At 34.7% G+C, this 11843-nt stretch overlaps 1 non-coding gene across 1 annotated transcript; it reads left to right on the top strand.

Moving 5' to 3' along the window:
- Nucleotides 1-3219: 3219 nt before the first annotated feature.
- LOC114748936 (U6 spliceosomal RNA) lies at nucleotides 3220-3322 on the top strand. Its single transcript, XR_003740515.1, has one exon. It is a non-coding gene; the product is annotated as a U6 spliceosomal RNA (small nuclear RNA).
- Nucleotides 3323-11843: the final 8521 nt, after the last annotated feature.

Here is an 11843-nt window from a genome sequence, read left to right as displayed (position 1 = left end):
GTGTACCGATAAAGCAAGACTAGAGTCTTGCAATTCAAATAGCCCACAATTTTCCACTTGTCAAGCCCATAATGGATGGTAATTAAAGTTGCCAAGTGTCAAGTCTTGAATGGAGAGGATTTTGACTTTTGGAAATTAATTACCATTAGAATTTCTTAATTAAGAGAGAGGTTATAAGGAAGAATAGGAAGGTGACACATGGCATAGCAATTAATTGTGGTAGGTGGGTGGTTGAGATATTTGTTGAAGCTTTTAATGAGTTCTTCTTACCCCATTTTGCTGATTATGGTTCAGCTAACAGAGAGCAAGAGAGGAAAAGAGTGATCTTGAAGTGCAACTAAGGAAAAAACAACCATCTTGGATCAAGTAAGCTTGGAGTTAAGGTTAGTAGTTGATTTTATGTTATTTCTTGCTTGATTCTCTTGAGTTTGATGGTTGAAATTTCTAATTTTTCTCTTTTTATTGTGCTGGCTGAAATGAGAATGAGAAGGGAGGGAAGTTTTGGTTGCTAGACATAGTTAGAACACTTAAAATCATGGTAGTTTCAAGTGGTTTGGTGTTATTTTTGAAAGATTTCATGGTTGAACTTTAAGGGATATGTTTTGACTACTTCAAGAACCATAACCTAGGATGAGATTTTCAATGTTTTGATGCTTCCATTATGTTCAAAATGAAAAATGGTGTAGGATAAACCTAAAGAACAAAGGTTGGAAGCATTAGAACCAAAGTTGCAATTTTTGGATTTTAAACCCTAATGGTTTAGTCATTTCAAAACTAGAAGAAGGAATTTTATTTTATTAAATCTAAGTAGATATTTGGAATCTACATGAAAAATCACATAGGAATGGGTCAAGAGAGAATTTTTAGAGTTAAGGGAATAAACTCTAAAAATTCTAAGAACAAAGATGGAAGCTTTAAGGGGTTTAGGAGTTACTTGAATTATGTTGTTAATTTTATATAGAATGGTTGGTAACCGTGCTACCCTTTTTGTGATATATCATGATTAGGGTTTGTTAATTGTGGAGAAGAGGAAGAAGGTTAAAGAATTAAGAGCATTTGGATTAAGGTAGTAAGATTTAATTAACTTTAATGTTGAGCGTTGCATTGATTGCTATGCAATTTCATGTGCTATTATGTGATTGAGCTAGATGATGATGATGATGATGATTGTGTAGCTATACTTCTTGCTTTATATGCCTTGGCTATTGCATGTTAGAGTGCTACGTGTATGAGGTAAAGTAGTTCCCTATTAATAGCAAAAGGTTGGAATGCTTTTAATTGAGGCATGTTGATGTTTTAGTTGATTGATCTTGCTATTGGGATTTCATTGAAATGTCATCCCCCATATGTAACCTAATATTTTAGGGACTGAATCATCAAAAGGGAGGCTACAAATCTAAGGATAAATATGGTGATGAACCATGAGGAAACATTTATATTTGGTGATGTATAAGTATCTATGGTTGGTGCTGTAATCCCTAAGCAAGACGCCAAATTAGAGCTACATTTTTATTAAGTTTCCGAATGAATTTCTTCGTAAAATTTGGTATGCATAAAGTACATGTCAAGATCTCAAATCAATAGTCATCATGTTAAAAAAGTCCAACTACATGATTTTTAATGATTTTTTAAAATTAAGGTTTAGAATCTGGAAAAAGGGATTTTGCCAAATGGATAGAGGTGACTTCCACAAAAACTTGACACTTGTTCAAATGGAATTGATTTACAAGACTATTTTTCCTTGAAAGAGCATTCAAATAACATTTTATAGAAGTTTGAACCACTCTATTTTGATTTTTCTAAATTAAGTTATGAATTTCTGATGTTGGACCAGAAAAATAGATTTTTACTCGGTGAACAGTAAAAATCTGAAGATCAGTATTTTTCATGGATTTTTGAGTCCAAGACCATCCAATGTGGTCTAAAATGGTTCTAATTGAACTCTAAGTCGATACGATAGTAAGGTGTGACAAATCTCCCTTCTCCTCCACCACTTTTGTGATGCCTAGCAGCTTCTAGAAGAATGAGGTAAGGATGATTCAAGAAGATGATGCAATGATGATGTAAAAGTCAACTTGAAGTTCCAAGATTGCCCTTACTCTTTCTCTTAGCCACCAAGGACATTTTGGTCCACTTAAACTAAAGTTTGGACTATAAATATCCCACCTTAGAAGAGTATTTTGGCAGCCATTTGTAGAGGGAAAACTCTGCTAAAAATTAGAGAGAAAAACGTGGGGTTGAAGCCAAGAAGAAGGAACAAGATTCAAGCTCCAAGATCAAGGTATGTGATAATTATAGCATCTGCCTTGATGCTTATTTCAAATAAGTTACTATTTGTATATGATTTTGAAATTTGGCATGATTAAAGTACACTCTATAAGCTTTAAACCCATAGGCAGAACACCTTATTTGGATATGTGTACGATTTATGGTGATTTTTCAAAGTTAGGGCTTGAAATCTAGAAATAGTGTTTAACCTTTGGAAGAGTGGCAAATTCTGTACAATTTTGGTACTGTTTCATATAGAATTGTTCCTAAAAATATTTTTTCTTTAAAGAGAACTTAAGGAGCTTTCAGTGAGACTTAGAACCACTCAGTTTTGATTCTTCTAGAATTAATTATGAATTTTCAAAGTTGAGCAAAAATTCTGGAATTTCTGTGCGAACAGTATTTGTGAAGCAAAATTTTTAGATTTGATCTTCTTGAATCTAAGACCATCCAAAGTGGTCTTAATTGACAAGAAATAGATCTTAAGGATGGAAAATGATGAGGTTTATATTAGAAAAGTTAGAAAGAAAACCCTAAAACCAAGAGAAAGGGTTGAGGTTCAAGAGAGTTAGTCTTGAACATTATGTAATCTCTTACTCCTAATAGATTGAATGATCAATATTGCTATGTTTAGGATCTTGAAGCATCTAAGAGGATGTTTGATTGTTGTTGATCGAAAGCTCTTATGGTTGGAAAGTCAAGGGAGTCAAAGAAAAAGTAAGAGGAAAGCTTGAAGTCCAAGGTAGTGTGAACTTACCCTTTATTTGCTTGATGTGGTATGCTTATCTGTTGGTTTATATTTGTTGATGTTTGAATGATGTTGTGACATGATGATTGTTGCTGAAAATGATGTTTTTAATATGTTTTCATGGCCATGTATTTTTATACCAAACATAAAGCATGATGGCATGTTACTAGTTAACTTAAGTTTATGGAAAACTACATACCATAGTCTTTTCGGGGACATTCGATAAAATTGGAACGATGCAGAGAAGATTAGCATGGCCCCTGTGCAAGGATGACACGCACAAATCAAGAAAACTACATACCATACGTTAGCATCTATCTTGTGCATGTACGTGATAATTTTGCTACTGAGATTGCTTTGAATCTCACCCCTCTCTAACTAACCATTTAGGTCAACCATCAATGGGCAATAATGGCATGAGAAGCAAGGAGAAGAAAGTGGAGAATTATTCATGTTAATGAATGAGATTGTTGATGAATGTGTAATTCTCTTATTTTGTAAATTATGTGTATGGATGCCAAGGATGTCATGTATTTAATTATAATGTTTATGGCATGTATAGAAATGTATGAGAATGAATGGAAAAGAGTAAACCCAAGTTATGTACGTCAAAGAAAGAAAAAGAATTAAAGTAAAGAGTGGTTAAGGGATAAAACGTAGGTCCTGGGGCAATGAATTTGTAGCTCCATTTTGACCTATCAAATGAATGAGTTAAGTCACGAGATTTGGTAGACTTATATTAGACATCCCAAGCTTTAAAATGAGAGTAGATCATCTCAATTGGATATGTACACAAAGAGATACAAATTTCCAAATTTGAGGCACAGAATCTAGAAGTTCCTGATTTTCCCAAATGAACAGTAATATTTATTGATTAAATTGTATGAATTGGGTAAAGATAAGTCCAATTAGATATTTTTTCCTAAAGAGCTTTCAAATAGTTTTTGGTATAATTTTAGAACACCTCAATGCGTTTTTTATGGAATTAGTTATGAATTTTTAAATTTGGGCCTGTAATCTGGAATTTAAATAGTAAATAGTAACCCAAGTAATTATGTTGAATTTTTAAATCCACGGGCTTGTGTCATGATCTGCTTGAACTATAATGCTTATGAATGCGTATTCTGAGGGGTTAAATGAAGGACATTCCATTTTAGTATCAGAGCAGAGGTTCTAGCAAGTATCTAAAGAGAGCAAAGGTTCTAATAAGTGTTTAAACAGAACAGAAGTTCTGGTAAAGGTTCTGACCAAGGTATAAGTAGAGTATTGGTTCAAGCAAATCCTAGTATAAGAGAAAACCTAAATAGAAAAATAACGAGTTGGGCTAAGAGTGTCACACCTTACTATTATATCTATTTAGGTTTCATTTAAAACCACTTTAGACCACATTGGATGGTCTTGGGCTCACTTTTCACCTTAAAAACGCTAAATTTCAGATTTTTACTGTTCAACGGGTAAAAATCCAGTTTTTCTAGCCCAACTTCAAAAATTCATAACTTATTCCAAAAAAATTCAATTGGGGTGGTTTAAAATTATATTTAAAGCTATTTAAGTCCTCTTTCAAGAAAAAATAATCTCATGATCCAATTCCTTATGAAAAAGCGTCAGGTTGTTGTGAAATGCAACACTATCCATTTGCCAAAAACCCTTTTTCCCAGATTCTGACCTTTAACTTTGAAAATCATTAAAATTTGTATACTTAGCCATTTTTAACATATTACCTATTAAAATGAAGATTAGGACGTTATCTATAACCATACCAAATTTCGTGATTAAACACGTCTGGGAGCATAGTCAAAAAGTCACGTGAACATGGCAGAGTCAGTGTACTTACAGCACTATTAGTTTAATATATACATAACCAAAAAGGGTTCACAAATTTTATGGCAAAACACCATACTTTAGCCTCCAATCTGCAGCTTGCTCATAGTAGTTTCAGGCCCTAAAATGTTAGATTATATTTGGGGGATGATATTTTCAGAAATCCCAGTAGCAAGATCAATCAACCAAACATTAACATGCATCATTATAAAGCATTTCAACATTAGCTATCATAGGAGAACTAATCTTTTATAAATAGGAAACCTCAACATGCAAGGCCATGGCAACAAATGCAAGGAGCAACCATATAACAACATCATAGTTCAACCATATAATAGCAAGCATACATGCCATAAATAACAATGCAAAATTAACATTAATGGCTAATCAGATCCCACTACCTTGATCCAATGCTTTTTTGTTTTTCTTGTTGTTCCTTCTTGCTTCCACAAGTGCCAAACCCTAACATGGCAATCCACAAAAAGGGCAGCAAAAATCACCAACCATTCCTCATAAAATCAATAACATATCTCAAGTAACTCCTAAACCCCTTAAAGCTTCCATTCTTGTTCTTGAATCTTTAGAGTTGGTTTCCATAAACCCTAAAAATTCCCTCTTGACTCAACCCCACATGATTTTTCATGTAGATTTCAAATATCTACTTGGATTTAATAAAATAAATTTTTCTCTTTGAGTTTCAGCTTGGCCGAACCCTTAGGGTTTAAAACCCAAAAATTGCAACTTTGATTCTATGGCTTCCAACACTTGTTCTTTAGGTTTACCCTACACTATTTTTCATTTTGAACACAATGGAAGCCTCAAAAATTTGAAAAACATATCCTAGGGTTCAGATCTTGCTTTGGCCGAAAATAACACTCAAGGAAATAACCATGAAAAATACTTCAAAACCAACTATAATCACTTGCAAACACTAGGATCTAACTTGTGTTGTTATGTCTTAGCAAGTGTGATGAACAAAACTCCCTTCCCCTTTTATTATTCAGTTCGGCCAACCATTAGAGAGAGAGGGGATAGATTTTTCAACCATAAAAGAGAAGGAAAACAAGGCAAGAACACATCTAGAACTAAGAACTCACATTGAATCCTTGATTGAATGGCCAAAGTTGATAGCTTTTCCTTGGTTCTCCTTCAAAACCTTCTCTTTTCTCTCTTCCTCTCACTTGGCCAAAACTTTGATCAGAAAAATGGGGAGGATGAGCTCATTAATGCTCACAAAATATCCCATCTACACACATTAATGAGAAGCCAAGTGTCAAGTGCCTACTTAGTCTTGCATTTTCCCTTTTAATTAACTTAATGACAATTGAAATTAATTTCAAAAGTCAAGATCCTCTCCATTGGTAGCTTGACACTTGGAAAGCTCTAATTACCATCCATTAAAGGCTTAACAAGTGGCAACTTGTGGGCCAAGCAAAGTGCAAGACTCTACTTCTTGCTTTATCGATGCACTTTTACTCCGGGTTTAACTTCTTTTCTATAATTACAGTACTCTAGCCCCTGTAATTATTTTCTGTCAAATCCATAAATTATTCTCTTCATTTTTATCTTTCCAAATTGCCCTCTTTGTCTCAAATTTAATTTTCTAATAATTAAATAAAAAGGAAAACTAATTTCCTTCTCTTTATTGATTTTTCCTAGTTTTCAAAAGAATTGGGAAAAATCTTGGACACTTGATGGTCTTATTATAATTCGATAATCTCTTATAATTCCTTGAGATATCATAGGAATTTTCTTGGGATTTTATTCTTCTTAAAAATATTTATTTGGAATTTTCCAAATAAAGACCTTAAACTTGCTTAAATTGCCCTTAAATTCCTTTGTAATTTCTCTAAGGGCAAATTGGTCATAAAACCAATTTTATAATCCCATATAATTCTCAAGAAACATTATCCTTATTTTTCCTTAATTTTCTGAGACTCGGAATTATTTTTCCATAATTATTCTTGACCAATTTTCCTTAATTAGTCAAACTTTTCATAATTGGCTTAGAAAATATAATAATTATTTTCCACCAAAATTCTTCTATTTCTCCTCATCATTTTTGGCCTTTAAATATTTAGGAATATCCGTATTTCTAGTTGCCATATTACTGGATATGACATTTCTCCCCCTCTAAATAAATTTCGTCCTCGAAATTTAAAATATATGTTATTGGAAAAGTTCAGGATACTTTTCCTCTGTCTTAGTCTCTATCTCCCTCATAGTTCTAGTATAAGACCTTTCCAAACAATCTCGACTAATGGAAACTGCCTGTTTCTCAGCTCTTCAACTTTCTGATCAATGATTCGCTTTAATCTGATCTCAAAGACGGGTTGTCTTGGAGCACAATGTCATCATAGTTTGTGACATGTGTCGGGTCTAAATGGTACTTCTTTCATTGGGAGTTATAGAAAACATCATGAATTTGACTTACATACGGGGGAATAGTCACTTATAACCTATTGGTCCAGTCTTGGACAAAATTTGAAACAGTCCATTGTAGTTTGAACTTAACTTCTTAAGGTTTAGGGATCGACCGACTTCCGTTGTTGGTTACATTTTAATCACCAACCTCAATCTTTAATGGTCTCCTTTAATATCTGAGTAGTTCTTTTGTCTACTTTGAGCCGTTAGAAGTCTTTGCTAAATAACTTTAGTCTACTGGGAAGTCTGATCCACTATATTAGGACTATACTTACTTCTTTCATTGAACTCTATCTAGCACAAGGGAGATCTATGTTTCCTCCCATAGAGTGCTTCATATGGCGCCATTCAAATACTTACATGGAAACTGTCATCTTAAGCGAATTCGGCTAACAGTAAGTACATACCCTAGTTACTGCCAAAATCAAGTACATATGCGTGTAGCATATCTTCTAACATCCATATCATTCTCTGTATCTGCCCATCTGTCTCAGGATGGTAGGCTATACTGAAGTTGAGAGCAGTGTCCATTTCTTTCATAAGGACCTCCAAAACTTCAAGTAAATTTCAGGTCTTAGTCTGAAACCATACTGCTTAGGATACTTGATAGCCTAACAGCTTTCTTAAGTTTCATCTTCCATTATCTGCTAGACTTATTACATTCTTGCCAAAATAGCTAACATTTCTGGCTTTTGCACCCTTTTACATTACTTCCCAGAGGTTACCTATCACTAGGTTACTCTTACCCAGGCACACTTAACTGAACAGTGCTGACGAGAAACTGAAGCACTGTTTTTGATAGGCTCAACCCTGGTACTTTGCTGTCTTAGACCCCTTTCTTAATCTATCTTTAGTTGGGTCTTTTTTTTAGCTTACATTCTTGTTTCTTGCCTCATCTTAAGGATTTGCTTGTCGATGCCCAATCTGTTTCTGTGTCACATGGAGTTCTTCCTGTATCTAGAGCTAGCCTAAATGTCTCTTTTCCAGGTCTTACGGCTCTAACTCCTCTAACTTTAGCTTTCCTCTATTAATCAGAAGGAAATTGAATCCAGCTTAATCAATGATGAGGTTATCTGGAAGGAAATCATGGGTATTCTCTCAGTACTGGTTTACAACCGAAGGAGGTTTCCACATCCTCAACTCATCCCTGGTCCTCATCTTCCCAAATAGGTACCAAGCTCTGGGAGACTTAGACCATAGGACTAAGTGAAGTCATCTCCACTCAGTTGGTCACCATACCAATAATTCTCCAAAACTATTCCAAGAACCAATACCATTTTCTTAAGCCTCCTGTCAATTTCCCAGGCCACTTATTCATCTCTTAGGTGCCTAAGCCAATCTGTCTTAGGAGTTCTCTTACTCTTCCAGCTGCTCTTACCGTCTCTTACTACTTTAGAACAGTGCAGAAAAAGGACTTATGCAACTTCTCTTTCCTCTACTTTGCTTTTTAATATGAGCATACTCTAGCATACACAATGTCTGGTGTTTTAATGCAAGGAGTGTAAGCTCTTACTGGTCGCTATGTTCGTAGCATGCCAACCAGACATCTTATCCCTACAAGAGGGAGCCTCTTTTTCTGTTCGCAGCTGCTTCTAGAAGTCATAGGGAGAGGACTTTTGAGGTTCTTTTTCTTTCTGCTTACTCTAGTACTCTACTAAGCTCAGGTACATCTAAGCCTAGCTTCATTCTTGGCTAGTCATACTTCCATTAGGTAAGATCAACTCCACTTGCCTTGCCTCGGCTGCTTCCCTTTTCTCAATCGGATAGGGCATTTCGCTCCATCTTGAGCAACATCAATTCTAACTTGGAGGACCAATTCCCATTTTCTCTAGGCAAATTCCTGGCCAAGAACTTATCCCTTGAAAAGGGTGCCTCTCAACCTAAACTCCAAGCGACTGAGTATCTCTTAATATTAAGGGGAATATGCCAACCTCTAAGCTAGTTCCCTGCATAGCCATTTGTCTCATTGTAACATTCAAACTTTTAAGCCTAGAAGTACCAGAAATAGCCTGAATTAGATAGGCTACTAGACTCCTTTTGAGCAAAAGTCCCAAAAATGTGAAAGGAAGTCAAAGCAGTTTCAGGGACTAAACTGTAAAGTGAAAGTTTTCAGGGACTCAAGTATAATCAGGTTAGAGGCTCCAGTAAAGTCTCGAAGGCCCAGAGAGAGAAAATAGGCTAGATACAGGCCAAAGGTTAAGTTAGAAACCTCAAAGAGAGGATTATATGAAGCTAAGTCCAAGCAGGGACTAAACCGTAAATTCAGAAAGTTATGACCAACAGGGGTAAAAATGGAAGAGTATACAGAGAATTCCAAGAAAATCCCAAAAAATGGGAAATAATATTCTAAGGCTCTTCTGTAAAGAGAAAAGACGAAAATACCCCTGAGGCAGCTTAAATGGAATTTATGAGGTTATAGCCGGTATAAAGTATACTGTTCGAGGTAATTAGTTAAAATAGCAAGAGACGTCAAAAATGTATACAAAAATGTGGTTAAATGTGGTTGTACTGATTTATAAAATTAGTCTCGCAACCAAAAGGCCAATGGAGTGGCTTTAATAAATTAAAAAGTTGGTTTTGCCGATAAAAGGGTATTTTAGTAAATGAATTTTTACGCAAGGCTTAAAGGAAGTGTTATGGCCTAAGAAAATTCATAGATATTCTCTAGAATTAAAAGGAATTTATGGAGCAGACAGAAGAATTTTCTGAGCCCCGGAAGGCCATGAAGAATTTTCTGAGATTCTCCACTTTCTTTGCTTCCATCTTCTTACCCTTCTTCATGCATGCTTTCTCCTTATCATTTAACCTAATATGGTTGGTTAACGGAGGGGTGAGATTTGGAAAAATCTCTGTAGCAAACGATACCATCAATATATGTGAGATGAATGCAAGTGTATAATATGCTTCATTGATTATCTTTATGTCAATTTAGTGATCTAACCTTATGCTCAATGTCTGCTACTACATCCTTGGACATGAAATCATCAAGAGACAGAATATACATCATCCATAGATAGCTCATATAATCACATTTAGCATTATGCAAATCAATACAGCAAGCATAAACATGAAGCACATAAGATAGGCAAGTTTACTACCTTTTACCATAAGCTTTCCTCTTGCTTTTCCTTTGACTCCCTTGACTTCCCAACCATGTGGGCTTTTGGTCAACATCACTTCTCATACTTAAATATTTCAATCAGCAGTGCCACTTTGGATGGCCATAGATTCAAGAAGATCAAATCTAGAATTTTTGCTTCGTGGGTAATGTTCATTCAGTATTTTTAGAATCTTTGCACAAGTTTGAAAATTTGTAATTAATTCCAGAAAAATTGAAAATAAGTGGTTCTTAGTCCTACTAAAAGCTTCTTAAGTTCTCTTTAAAAGAAAAATAGCTTTAGGAACCAATTTGGTGTGAAACAATGCCAAAATTGTATGGAAGTGTCTACTGTTCCAATGGTCAAAAACTATTTCCAGATTTTAAACCCTAACTATGAAAAATCACCATAATTCGTACATGTATGCAAAATAAGTGTTCTACCTATAGATTTAAATCTTATGGAGTGTACTTTAATCATACCAAATGCTAGAATCATCACATACCTTGATCTTGAATCTTGTTCATTCTTCTTAGCCTTTACCCCCACGTTTTTCTTTTCATTTTTATCTCTGATTTTCTGCAAAGTTTCCCCTCTATAAGTTCTTACCAAAATGCTCTTCCAAGGGGTTATTTATAGCTAAAATTATGACAAGGGTTGTCAACTCTGCCCTTGATAAAATGTGACAATTCCAAAGGCAACTTGTCCAAGCTCAAGTCTTCTTCCACAAGAGCTTGCCAAGTGTCATCATGACATCATACCCTTGACATCATCAAACTTTTTTCTTGCCTCACCATGCCATGTGGCAAAATCTTATGGAAAGGAAAGGAGAATATTAGATCTTGACCCTTGGATTAAACTTGAACTCCGATCCAAGTTTTTTTCTAGTTTACTTGGCTCATATTTATCCGGATTTTTAATGGCCTTTTGGAGCTTAAAAAATTCTTCTATCTACTCCATATACTTCCTTTAATTATAGGAAAATTTTACAAATTTTCTTGGGCCATAACTCTTCTTTTAACTATTTCTTTTTGAATTTCTCGTAAAATGCCTCTTAGAGGCATAACTAGACTTTATATTTGATTAAAGCCACTTTACTGGCCAACTTGTGATGGGACTAATTTTCATAAACTTTTTTAACCTCTTAACTATTTATTCCCCATTTTTAACTACATTTTTTAGGCCTACTCATGGCTCAAATAATTGCATCTAGATAATTACCTCAAACTGAGCCACTATATTGAAAATTTCATTAAAGCTACTGTAGGAGCATTTTTGTCATTTATCTTTCTCAAAAGGCCTCTACACACCATTTCCCATTTTTTGAGATTTTTCTAAAATTTTCTGTATACTTTTCATAATTATTCCTATGGCCCATAAGTTTCTGAAATTATGGTTTGCCCCTGCTTGGGCTCAATCTCATGAATCATTACTTTTAGGCTTGTACTTCAACTTTAGGCCTACACCTAATCTTTTTTTTTTTT

Source organism: Neltuma alba, unplaced genomic scaffold (genome assembly GCF_004799145.2).
Source record: "Neltuma alba isolate B1F8T4 unplaced genomic scaffold, ASM479914v2 tig00005864_pilon, whole genome shotgun sequence".
In the NCBI taxonomy this organism is placed as follows: domain Eukaryota; kingdom Viridiplantae; phylum Streptophyta; class Magnoliopsida; order Fabales; family Fabaceae; genus Neltuma; species Neltuma alba.
The sequence above is the reverse complement of the archived record's forward strand: the minus strand, read 5'-3'. Positions and strand labels throughout refer to the sequence as shown.